The 13,646-nt window shown below is 47.7% G+C and overlaps 1 protein-coding gene across 2 annotated transcripts in view; it reads right to left on the bottom strand.

The window, feature by feature from the left end:
* The window catches only part of NEK2 (NIMA related kinase 2), a 50,418-nt gene that overhangs the window by 27,194 nt on the left and 9,578 nt on the right, over positions 1 to 13,646 (bottom strand). The gene's annotated exons all lie outside the window — the stretch shown is intronic.

The following is a 13,646-nucleotide window of genomic DNA, read 5'->3' on the forward strand; positions in this document are numbered from 1 at the left end:
GGGGTGGGCTTGTGTGGCTGCCTGGGAGTAAGGGCTGCGGGACCCCTCTGTGCCTCGCCCCCTCCTCCACCCTCCGTCGTTAGGCATTGGCTGTCGCATTAATGCTGAGAACGCTGGGGACATCAGTTTTTCTTCTTTTTTGTTTTAGAGTTTTATTGAGGTTTAATTGACATAACAAGCTGCACGTATTTAAAATATGCACTTTGATAAGCTTTGACATGTATACACCCATGAAACCCTCACCATGAGGTAGTGGACATATCCATCCTCCTCCAAAGTTTCTCCCTCCCCTCTACACCCCATAGCCCACCCCACCCCAGGCAACCACTGACCTGCTTTCGTCACTATAGATTCATTTCTGCTTATAACATTTTATATAAATGGAACATGTATTATGTACCTTTTTTTGGGTCCAGATTGTTTCATTCAGCATAATTATTTAGAGATTCATCCACTGTTGCATATATTGCTAGTTTATTCCTTTTTGTAGCTGAGTAGTATCTATTGTGTAAATAACATAATTTGTTTGATCCATTCAACTGCTGATGGGCATTGTGTCCAAGTGTTTGTGTAGACATATGCTTTCCTTTCTTTTGGGTAAACATCTAGGAGTGGAATAGCTGGATCATAACATAGATACATGTTTAAGAAACTACTTCATTGTATTCCAGATGGTTGTACCATCTTTTGTTCCCACCAGTAGTGCATGAAAATTCCAGTTGCTCTGTATTCTTACCGTCATTTGGTACTGCAGGTCTTTAATTTTAGATGTTCTAATAGGTGGGTAGTAGTATCATGTGGTTTTGATTTGCATTTCCCTAACAAATGATTTCAAGCATCTTTTCATGCACTTATTTGCCAGCTGTATGTCTTCTTTGGTGGAGTGTCTATCTGACTTTTTGTCTATTTTTAAAATTGGGTTGTTTGTTTCTCTATTATTGAGTTGTAAAAGTAAAATCTAAAATGAGTCCTTTATTAGATATATGCACTGCAGTCTGTGATTTGTCTTCCCATTCTATTAACAGTGTCTTATGAAAAGCACCAGGTTCTGGTTTTAAGTCTAATTTATCACTTTTTATTTTATGGAGCGTGCCTTGGCGTCCTGTCTAAAAATATCTTTGCTTAACAGAAGGTCACAAAGGTTTCCTCTTCTGAGTTCTTCCAGACGTTTTATAGATTTGGTTTTACATTTAGGTTTATGATCCATTTTCAGTTCATTCTTACAGGAACCCAAGTTTACTTATTTGCATATGTATACCCAATTGTTCCAGCACCGTTTGTTGAAAAGACTAATTTTGCTCTGCTGAATTGTCTTGGCACCTTAGTAGAAAATCAGTTATGCATTGGATTCATTTCCTAGGACTGCCTAACAACTACCAAAAACTTGGTGGCTTAAAACAACAGAAATGCATCCTCTCACAGCTCAGGAGGCCCGAGTCTGAGATCACCGCATGTCCAATTGCCTCCTCCTGCCCCATGTTCTTTGAACCCGACTTTAGTTCACTTGGTCCTATTTGGAATGGGTTTAATGTAACATAAGGAACACAGACTGTGCTGGGGCACAGACTGGTAAGAACATAGGTGAAGAAGGGCAGGACCACAGCATCACACAACTTCAGGGGACACACTGTACTCTGTAACGGACACTCCCCTGGAGTCAAGAACACACCAGCCCTAAGGAAGGGTTTGAAAGTAGACCCTCCATGGGTTTTCTCACGTCTAGGTCTTCAACTGCACTGTTGCTCTGCTTGGAATGCTATTCTGCACATTCTTTTGTCAAAACTCTACCCAAGTACTAGCCAAGGGTGACCTTAATGAAACCATCCCAGGGCACTAGCATCTTCTTTCTCTGTACGCCATATCCCCATCAGAGCTGCCTTTGAACATGATTAATTCTGTCCAGGGCTTTCTCCCTGACTGGGAGCGTGCCTTTCAAGAAGACAGGGATGATGTCTTACTCATCTCTGTATCCCTGACTCTAACACTAGGCCTGGCTCGGCAGAAGCACAGTGATTATTTGAGGAGTAAGTGAACAAATGCATTGAGACCCAGTAGAAGCTCCAAAGATCAGACATCCTCAGCCCTTCTTGGGAAGTCTGGGGTGTAGAATACAAGGGTTCTTCAGAGACTCATGGCAGGCTGAGAAGGAAAAAGGGGCATTTAGGACATTAGGGTACACGTGTCAGCTCTGGACAAAGCCAGGGAAGTAGTGAGACTCAGTTCAACGTTCAGCCTGCTGTGTCAATGTCATAGTGTTGGTGAACATTTAAAACTTGGTGGATGAACACTCAGTGTGTTTGCAGAAGAGGACCCCCAGCACACACATGCTCGTGTGCACAGGGACAACTTAGGCAAATACAGGAATTATCACACAAAGATCACCATGGGCCTGCCGCTCGATAACCAAAGCAAAAGGGAGCTTGGAGAGGCTGAACACTGATTTCCTCCCTGCCTTCCCTCCCTCTTTTCCAGAACATAGGCTGGGACTTAGTGCAATAGGCAAGTACGATCCTTGCAGCATTATGCCTGTAAGGAACCACAGTGTCTGGACACTCTGCAGCTGGAATCAGCAAGCATCTAACCAGCTTGGACCCTTCTTGGCATAGCCCCTGGGAAGGGGGCGACTTCCTGCTAGTCCTCTGGGCATTGCCCTTATAGTGGGCTGGCTAGTTCTGTGTAGTGCTTATACCCTGTCTATATCTGGTTCCAGTTGCTATCAATTGCAGTCACACTCTATGTGTGTGTCCTCTGTCTGACCAGAAGCTTGCCTCCACAATGAGGCTGAGCCTCCCTTTAGGGGAGACTGTGCCTCATCTGAACTCCTCTAGTGAGAACAGGCACTGATTTTGCCTCATCATCTTCACACATGCCAGGGGTCCCCGAATAAGGAGCTTCTGAGTCTTTCTTTCTTTCTTTCTTTCTTCTTTCTTTCTTTCTTTCTTTCTTTCTTTCTTTCTTTCTTTCTTCTTTCTTTTTTCCTTCCTCCTTCCTTCCTTCCTTCCTTCCTTCCTTCCTTCCTTCCTTCCTTCCTTCCTTCCTTTCTTCCTCTCTTTCTTTTTAAAATATATTTTTATTGATTTCAGAGAGGAAGGGAGAGGGAGAGAGAGATAGAAACATAAATAATGAGAGAGAATCACTGATCAGCTACCTCCTGCATGCCCCACACTGGGGATTGAGCTTACAACCCAGGCATGTGCCCTGACCTGGAATTGAACTGTGACCTCCTGGTTCATAGGTCAATGCTCAACCACTGAGCCGCTCCGGCCAGGCTGAGTTGGGTTTCTATCAGGGGGCTAACCTCTCTGCTACAGATCTTTGGGTGCAGAAGACCTTTAACACGTGGCCCTAGTGAGCCCCAGACTTCAGGTTTCAAATGCTGGCAGGCTCAGAGGCCTGGGACGTGATCAGCTGCTCAATCCCAGCTGCTGCACCCCAAGGGCCGCCTCCTCTCGGGTTTCTTGGCATCTCTGAATCACGAGGGAGTTGTTGAGAACCTGAGGTTTCCTTAATAATTTACATCCGTGCTCCTCCCTGGACAGGATCACATGGCCCAGGACAAAGTAGTGAACACTATCCTGGGGTAACCCGATCTCCGAGGTCAGGTAACAACCCGGGGAACAATTCGAGGATTACCCTGAACCCTGGCCAGCATTGAGGAGATCTGGACCCAGCTGGAGGCCAGGGACCTGATAGGGCCACTGAAGTTCAGCAATGGCTTCCCACACACTAGGAAGTGAAAGGGTAATTGAGAAAAAGGAATGCTCTGGGAACTAACTTAGGAAAAAGATGGAAGTTCTTTTTTGCCCAACCTCACTAGCCTGTGGGCAGCTGATACTTTGGATGCTCCTTTCCCTGCCCATCTCTGTCACTGTCTAAACTGTGTCTGCTGATCGTCCTTGTTCCTTGGCCGGACTCCACCTGTGCTCCAGGCCCCTCCCTTCCCCTGGTGCCATCCCTTGGTTCTCCAGACTCTCACCCGTCGCTCTCCACTTATCCATTCCCTCAACGTATAAACATATTCGGGTCTTGGGCCCTTAAACCCCACCTTTGCCCCTATAGTCATCACCCTACTTCCCTCCTTCCCTCTTGAATAAGCCACTGGAAAGAGACCGAGGCCTGACGCCCTTCCTCACCACCCTCCCACTGCCCACTTCCTCCTTCACCAGGGCCGCTGAAACAGAAACAACCCCCCACCCCCCACCCCCACCCCCACTGTAATTTATACACCCACAAACCCTTCTGGAAAGCTTCCCAGACAGAGCCTGCTCCTGACACTCGTGTCTCTAGCCGCCCCCGCCCCCCCCCCCCCCGCATGGCCTGTCTTTCCACTGCCGGATCCACAGTGCCCGTCATTGAGGAAGTCAGCTGGCCTCACGCTTTGGAAAGCCTGCCAGTCCTTGTTTATACTTTCTCATTTCTTCCTCCATCTAGGAGCTTCCTGGGAGTGGTGGAGGAACATGCCATCTTCCTCATCTGTCCCCCTCCCCGGTCCCTCTCTGCCTGGTTCCCAGGTCCCCAATATAAAGGCTGACCAACAGTTGATGATCAGGTTCTCTCCCTGAGAATCTTTTGGAAGGTGAGAGGTGGGAGCTGTTTGGGGCATTTGCAATGCCTGTTGAGCTTCAATTTTGGTCTCTCCCAGATAGAGCAGGAAGTGCTGGGCCAAGAGTCAGAAACCTCATTTTGATATCAGACCTTCCACCAATTAATGTGTGAACTGGGCAGTCAGTTACCCTCCCTGGCCTGGGGTTCCTCATTTATGTAAAAAAGGAGATAAGATCACTTATCCTCTTGTCTGGTGACAAATAAAATAAGTATATATTCAAGTGCTGCGCAAACGCTGCAAAGGCACCTATTATCAGTGTTACTTGACCCTGGTTCTCTTGTCAATGGAATACGGGATTAGAGTGACTTAACCCAGAACATTCCTTCTCTCACACATCAAGAAGCCTGGAGGGAATTGCAAGATTCAGCAACTTCACAAGGTCCAGGTTCTTGGCTAACTTCTCTACAACACTCCTGGGTTTCTTCTCCCTGGACCGCCCTCGCTGCTCCAAGCCTCAGCCTCTCTGGCAGGCAGTCAAAACAGGAAGGTGTGGGCAGTGGGGGTGGGGGATAGGGAGCTGGTTAGAATCGTGAACCAGCAATTATCCAGCTCAGCTACTTAATGTCCGGTGGGAGGGGACAAGGCACTGGAGGAATGTTGATGGGAAGGAAGGACGAGGTTCCCTCATCTCATTTTCATACCTAGAAGGAGAAAAATCTTTCCCAGAAGCCTCCAGTGACTATCCCTCAGATTCTATTGGCCAGGACTGGTTCACACGGATAAGCGGATCACTGGTATAGAAGGAGATGCTAGGTCAGTCACGGCTCATCCAGGGTTCATGGGTAGGGGGAGACACATGAGAAAAATTGGGGTTCTGTCAGCACAGAAGGCAGGGGGGAGCCAACATCACCTGCCACATGGCCTCATTCCAAGCTCTGCACAGGCCCTGCCTCGATCCTTCCTCCTGGTTCTTGCCTCCCCTTCAGGACATCTTACCGTTTTCTTCCTTTTCTGGGACTCAAACTCCACTCCTTTCCCTCTCATTTCTTTTTTTCTGACACACAGCACCTTCATGAAATCACCACCACTGTAATGACGATGACTCCCTGTACCACTGGCTTGTAAGAGAATGAGCCTTCCTCTCATTTGCTGACTTTCTCAGAAGATCCAAAAAACATTTCAGGGTCTTGTCTGTACCTCCAACTCTACGCCAGGCCTGATGGGGGGGATACGCGCTGCGGGATCAAGTCAAAAGCCTTTTTCAGTAATAATCCCTTCATTCGCTTAGCCCTTGAGCACCTCCCCACCTTGCGTAGACCCATGTAATCTAGCTTGACCCTCAGGAGAACCTAAGAAGCAGACCGGGCAGGCATGATAACCCCTTTTGTCAGATGAATCCCATGAGGCTCTAGGAAATCAAGAAGTTTGCCCAAGGCCATGGAGCCCCTAGCATTTGGACCTGGAGGGAGGATTCTTGACTCTGTCCCCAGATTGAGTGCCCCTTGTTGGACCACAACCCGAGACAACTCATCAGTGGCCTGTTTGAGCATACAGTTCAGATTTCAGACAAGTGGGAGTCTGCCAAGCTAACAAAGCCCACTGTGGGTGCCAGGAAGACAGCGTGTAGGAACGAGTGCGATGCCAGGCACTAGGGCAGTAAACAATGGTTATTGTGTTCCATTTACATAAACCTCCATTGGTTTGAAAATTCTTTTCACAGACGTTGTTTCATCTGATCTCACACAGACGCTGTGAGCTGGACGTGGCAGGGCTGATTACTGCCCACAGATGTGGAAACTGAGGAGGTGTGACCTAGCTGGGTAGAAGGAAGCTGAGCTGGGCCCACACCCAGACACTCCTAGTCCCCAGGCCTGGATTCCTGCTCCTCACGGATTCATAACAGTCACGAGCTTGCAGAAGTTCTGGGCTGGTCAACTTGTCCACCAATTTCTCAGAACAACAAGGAGGTAATTAGGGCCTAGAAAGTGGTTTTAAGGGAATTAGGCCAAGGGAAGAGGCGTCAGGGAGGGAAGGACGTGGCTGGGAGGCTCAGAACAGGCCTGCTGAGCCAGGAGCCCTGGCTGAGCCCAGGCCAGCCGCCAGCTGGAGGCCTCAGAGAGCCCACGTGCAGGAGGAGGGGATTGAGGAGCAGGGGGGCCCAGTGTTTTCTGCTCCCTCCTCTTCTTCCCATCCCTTCCCTCCCCTCTTCTACTCTTTCTCTTCTCCCTGACTCATACGGGGGATCACCTCCCAAATAAACTACCTGCACCCAGAGCCTTACCTCAGGCTTTGCTTTAGAGGGAACCCAGGTAAGATGCCCCTCCTGGAGGAGCACACGGTCCTCTCTGCCTGTCTGGATAGCTGGGGCTCCTGGCCACCTTGCCCACCTCCCTGGTGGGTTTGGTGTGGCTTTACTAAGGGCAATAAAGGAAAAGAGGCTACAGCCTGGTGACCCATTTACATTCCTGCAGCAGTTCCCCTGCAACTATTCCCCTCTCTAAGCAATGATACAGAACGCCCTGGAAATCACAGTGGCTAAGGGGCCAGACTCTGAGGCCAGACAGACTGCATCTGAATCCTGGCTCTGCCACCGCTGGTTGGGTGATCTTGGGCAAGTCTCTTAAACTCGGTGTGCCCTTGCATGCATCTGTAAGATAGTGATGTAACAGTGCCTACCTCATAGGGTTGGTGTGTGCGCGCTGAGAGCGTTGCCTGGCACACGGACATGCTTGGTGTTGACTCCTCTTAGCCCCTCCTCCTCAGGAGCTCCGAGTGCAGTGCCTGGGGAGGAGGGACAAGCAGGGACACTGAGGAGCCCCAGGCTCCTTCCCAATCCTCATTTCCTCCTTGGCGGTCCTGCTGGCAGGACTTGCTTTATAATTGTGCCACCGCACTTGTTTTAATGCTCTGCTGTTGCCATCATGAAATTCTTAAAATTTTTTAACCAGGCAGGAGCTTTGTGTTTTCGTTTCCCACCACCTCCTGGCTGGTCCTACTGGTGGCTTGATGGCCCTAGAGAGGCCTCTTTCAAGGGACCAGAGCAAAGGAGCCCTGTCCTCTGAGCTCATCGTTTCTTCCCAACTCGGAGCAACACAGGCAGAGCGGGAGCTTTACCACAGCCCCAGGGACTGGCAATGGCTCCAGGGTCAGCTGGTCCAGGCCCACCCAGAGTTGGGTTCTTCTACCCAGCACTGCTGGCACAGGCTTGCCCGGCGGCTTTGTGGATTCTTCTAATGACAAGAAGTGACCTGTCTCATTGGTGACTCTAATTGTAAGGCCCCTCGCCCTTGTGGAGTGTTCTCCAAACCCTTTCACAAGGACTATCTCACTGGATTCTCACCACCCTCCCTGTGGCAGGCTCGGTCTAAGGCAGTGATGGCGAACCTTTTGAGCTTGGCGTGTCAGCATTTTGAAAACCCTAACTTAACTCTGGTGCCGTGTCACATAGAGAAATTTTTTGATATTTGCAACCATAGTAAAACAAAGATTTGTATTTTTTGATATTTATTTTATATATTTAAATGCCATTTAACCAAGAAAAATCAACCAAAAAAATTAGTTCGAGTGTCACTTCTGACACGCGTGTCATAGGTTCGCCATCACTGGTCTAAGGAGTAGAGATTGAGGGACCTGTAACTCCCAGGTTAGCTGTCCCTGCTGCCCCACTCCCCGTTCCCTTTCCTTCTTTCAGCAACGGAAATCTCCCCTCACCTGGGAAGTCTCCCAGCCTATTAATAGAGAAGAAATAATCCCTGAATTCTTTGTACTTAATCTTTTCCCTGTGAGCTGTAGTAACGTAATAACAGTCATGAAAACGGCATGAGCTAAGCTGCCCTTTAACAAACTGACTGTTCAATGTATCAGATTCTGTTAAAGATGGCGGAATAAAGCAGGATCACAGAACTTGCCTCCCCATTGGCACAGAAATGTAAAAACACAACAACCGCAAAACCCAACAACCAAACACACAAGGAAAGAGGGTAGAACATACACTTTTAAAAGTGCCAGTCAAGGAAGGAAATGGAGTTTCTAATCTAGAACCATGTGGTTTTGTCCCACCCCAGATTAGGGAAACGCGTTCAGCGACAGAATCCTGAGCACTTCACCAATGCTCTCCAATTTGGAGGGCAGTCGCCCGAGAGAACGGGTAGGACAAGGAACTGAGTGGAGGTCCCTGAGACCTGGGACCTGAGCGGGCAGGAAGGGTTGTCCTTGGCTTGCTGACTTCATGGTGGGGTGCAGGATTGACAGGAAGAGCTGGAGCCCACAGGGGGAGCAGCCAAGTGCTCATCTCCTGCACGTGCTGGTGATCACACACCTGCACCAACAAGATGTCTGGGGCTGAGCGTGTGGCGGGAACTCCTTGAATGCCATGCTTGCTGCTTCTCACTTGATCCTTAGGCCTAATGCTCTCCTGCTTCCACAGCTTACAGCAAACCCTCGGTGGCACCAGCCTTTACTCTCACTCCCTTCTTGTCTGTGATAGTTTTCATATTCTCTGTACCAATATTCTGTGCCCACCACCACCACTGCTCCCCACCCCGAACTCCAACAATAAATACCTTCCAGATGAGAAACCCACGGACACTCTCACCTGGGCTGGTCTCTCGTGTCAGAATCTACCGCTGTGGTTAGACAGGCCACTGCCAGGGTGAGGGAGCCCTCTTGTCACTCCTTTCCTGGAATTAGTCTGAGTCTGGCACACTGAGTCTCCCCATCACTCAGACATAACTCCGATTTATTCCTACTCCTGCTCTTAAAGGAAAGTGATTCTGAAGACTGAGTAGTCAACGATCCCATTTCTCTGCCTCCAAGGAGAATTTTCTTTCTCTTTAAAAACCTTTTCCCCGTTTTTATTGAATTTATTGGGGTGACACTGATTAACAAAAGTAGACAGGTTTCAGGTGCACAATTCTACAACACATATCTATACACCATACTGTGTTTACCTCCTCAAGTCAAGTTTCCATCCATCACCATTTATCCCCCCTATTCCTTCTTCCACCTTCCCCCACATCGCCCCCCCCCCCCCCGGCCAAATCACCATACTGTTGTCCCTGTCCATGAGTTTCTCTTTTTTTCTTTTTCGCTCAATCCCTCCACCCACCCCCTTCAGCCCTCCCACACACCTACACACAGTTGTCAGCCTGCTCTCTATGAGTCTGTCTCTATTTTGCTTGTTAGTTCATTTTGTTCATTAGATTCCAAGTATAAGTGAAATCATGTGATACTTGTCTTTCTCCGACTGGTTTATTTCACTTAACCCAATGCCTTCCAGATCCACCCATGCTGTCACAAAGGGTAAGATTTCCTTTTTTCTTTTTTAAAGGCTGAGTAGTATTTCATTGTGTAAATGTGCCACAGCTTTTTAAAAGAGTTCTTTTCAGTATTAAATGAAATCACACATGTGAAGCACATCGTACTGACTGCTCAGTGAGGGAGGCAGTTTTATCCCACCCAACGAGGTTTCACAGAGGATATACATTATTCCCACACCTAGTTGTGCCTAAGGTCCAAATGACCCACTTGGTTCATGATAATTGTCTACAGTGCCCACCATCTCCTTCTCCAGAGCCCTGGGTCCTTTGGGCTTCTAAGGTAAACTGAAAAGCAATCAGCATAGCCAAGCCCCTAACCTCACCTAGTCAGACTATACCTAATTATCTAAGGCTCCAGGCAGCAGCAAGAAAAAGCTCTGAGGTCAGAGAGCCAATGAGGAAGGTGAGGAGATGAGGCCATGAGGAGGAAATAGGATCTACTAGATAGAAGACATTACAGAGTCTTAATAGGGACCTATTTTTGCTTCTGAGACATGATGTCACTTGTGGTAAAGACCTTGAACTAATTATCAAAAGGGAGAGAAATATAATTTCTAGTACTTGGAAGCTATCCACCAGCCCATAGTTCTCTATGTATAATTCACACGATCCTAAATACAAAAGTCTTGTTGCCATTGGAGGCCTCCTAAAGATTCAGAAAGCCACACTCATTTTTAAAGCCTTTTCCTTTCTAGTTGCAGAAGACTCTGAGGTCCATGATATGGAGAACTGACATTTCATCTTTCAGATGTAAGTGCAGCATACTCAATTCTTAGAAATTCAGGTACCAGAGAGAAATGGGCAGATGAGAATCAAGTGTTGCTTATGGTTATTGAGGGTGACATGGTAGAGTACAGAAGAACATTAGGCGGAGCTGGGACAGCAGGCATGGACTAGAGACTTGGCTCTGCTAGAGGTGGGAGTGGGGAGGTGATAAGAGGGAGATACTTATCCTGGCCAGTGTGGCTCAATTGGTTGAGTGTTGTCCCATGCATCAAGATATCATTGGTTCAATTCCCAGTCAGGGCACATGCCTGGGTTGTGGGCTCCATCCCTAGTGGGGGACATGCAGGAGGCAGCTGAGCAATGTTTCTCTCTCCCTGTCCCCTCTCCCTTTCTCTCTCTCTAAACTCAATAAAAATATATTTTTTAAAAAAGAAGAAGGAGATGCTTCCAAGTCTGATCTGGCCCTAAGGGCCTGTGCAGCCTATCTACCATTCATAGAACTTGTTCAGAGTGTAGACACCAGAAGGTGGCAATTCCACCAGAGAAGATGAAGGATGAAGAGAGAGTATGGAAGAGGTTTCCTAGAGGAGATTTTGCAATACTTAGTTAGAAGCCATCACCTGGTGGAAAGCTTGGCAGAACAATGACTCCTGGAGTTGCACCTGTGCCCCCCAGGCACAACAGTATGCAGAGCAGTCCTGGGCTGGCTCACAGTGAAGAGCACTGGGCTTTGTTTTCCTAAAGGATGACTAAAACAGGGAAGGGGATGAATGAATTAATACATATGGAATTTATAAAGCCTCCCATTTAACACATGATCAGAGTGAGGTTGAGAGGATCAGAAACTCATCGTTGGAATTCAAGCTCCCGGGCTGAGCCATGGGTTTTGCTCCCCTTCCGCTGGCTCCTACTTGGAGAAGCCCTGACGCCGCGGCCACCATGACAGAGGGACGGTGGGAACTGGATGCAGTTTCGGCCCTGAATTTATTACCTGCTGCCAGTTTCCATCTGGAATTCAAAAATGAAAGGAACTAATCTGAGATTGAACTACCCCTTTCGGTCTGAAACGAAAGCATTCTCTTTCTCTTTTCTACAGGGCAAAAATAAAAACAAAATACATTTCACTTTCATGTCCAAAAAGATAAAAACATGTATTTCAGACAATCTTAGTAGCTAATTGTATCTCTGAAACAGCTGAGGGGAACCCATTTGGGAACTATTACATCTACTTTAAAATCAAGGAAAAGGAAATGATAGAAGCTCTTGGATTCATTGCCCCTTTAATAAGTGTATTTAACCCTCTAGCTTTAATTCTTCTTTACTAAAAACAGAAACCCAAACAGAAGCAATCTGCTGTTCTGGGGAAAACATCCAAGTGGAAATCAAGAGCCTTGGTTCTAGTCTCCGCACTTCCATTAAGTAGCCATTTCATACGATCAGCCACGGGGGCCAAAATTGCACCAGAATTAAATCCACCATTTCAAAACAAGGTGATTTCTAAAGTTCCTACTGGCTCTAAAATTCTAAGGGCCTATGCATCAATGAGTGACAAAAGTAATATAAAGATTACACCCAAACAAAACCTGTGTTCTTTCAGATTGGTGTTCCTTTGATTAATGGGATTTATATGAATGATGGATGGATCTACATAGCTAATCCTCTTACAGGTATTTGGACAATAGTGTGGTGATTGGAGGCGGGTGGTGGAAGAGGGTACTGGGAGGATAAATGGTGATGGGAAAATAAATAGTATTTGGAAGCTCAAAAAATTTCCAACTGAAATGATGGACCAACCTGTCAAATATAAGAACCCGTTTAGACCCCTTCAGTGCTCTTGAACAGCTGAGGAATTTGTTTTTAATGTGATACTGGCCTTCACAAACGGCTGGCTCTCAGTGAGCCCCGCCCAGTACTCACACCTTTCAGACACCCTCCCACACTGAGCCTGGACTGGCCCTGTCACTCGCTTTAACCAGTGACACTGGCAGTCCTGAGTGTAAGCCGAAAGAAGTCTTGGTTGCTTCCGTTACCGTTAGCGGCCCTCAGTCTCAGCACAGGACCGGCTGGCTGGCCACCCCTTTTGCACCAGCACCTGTCTGATGAGTTTGGATTTCGATGTGCAAGGCAGCCGATCGGGCATTTTCGGAAACACTTTTATTTGTGTGTGTCTGGGGAGCCCTGAGCTGCCATTGGTCTCAGTGTCCCACACTGAATATACCAGCGTTCAATCCAATGCAGGCCCAGATGCCTCGTTTCCAATGCCATCCTTTGTCCTTACTGAAATGTGTACGTACCAGAGAAAGATAAAAAGCCCTATTGTGGCCCTGGCCAGTGTTCTCAGTGGTTAGAGCACCGGCCCAGGCACCAAAGAGTTGTGGGTTTGATTCCCTGTGGAAGGCACATAAGCTGGATTACAGGCCCAATCCCCACTGGGGAATGTTCAGGAGGCAACCAATTGATGTGTGTCTATCACATTGATGTTTCTCTCTCCCTCCTTCTTCATTCCCTTCCTCTCTCTAAAAATCACTGGAAAAACTATCCTTGGGTGAGGATTAACAACAAAAAAGCCCTATTATGGGTTCTAGATGCCTTAAGAGGCTTCTTATCACCAATATTTTGATTTGTTCCTTTGTTTGGTATCCTGGAGACGCCTAATGGCTGAGAGACATGCTCTTCTTCTGCCAAGAGGGTACGGTACCAGAAACCGCAGGTGGAAGCCTCTACAGGTGAGCCCTCAGGGAAGGCAGTCTAAGGACAGTTCCCATGGAAGTTGGTTTCCTTAAGACTTCCATGTCTGAACACTTCCCGGGTCCTCCTGGTCAGGGTGTGTGTGCCTGTCTGTAGACAGCAGCCATCGGCATTCCCTTGGCCTTCCAACGCTCCTGGGTTCCTCCTCCTCGCACGCCAAGCTCCTCTGATTTCTCCACTTCTAGGTACTTCTTTCCCCTCAACCGTCCATCAGCTGACCCTGATACAGTGTTATTGACTGGTAAAAAATTAAAGACAAGACCCTTTTCAGGGAGTTTTTGCATCACAAATGAAACAAAGGAATGAAG

The sequence above is a fragment of the Myotis myotis genome, unplaced genomic scaffold (genome assembly GCF_014108235.1).
Source record: "Myotis myotis isolate mMyoMyo1 unplaced genomic scaffold, mMyoMyo1.p scaffold_m19_p_18, whole genome shotgun sequence".
Classification (NCBI taxonomy): domain Eukaryota; kingdom Metazoa; phylum Chordata; class Mammalia; order Chiroptera; family Vespertilionidae; genus Myotis; species Myotis myotis.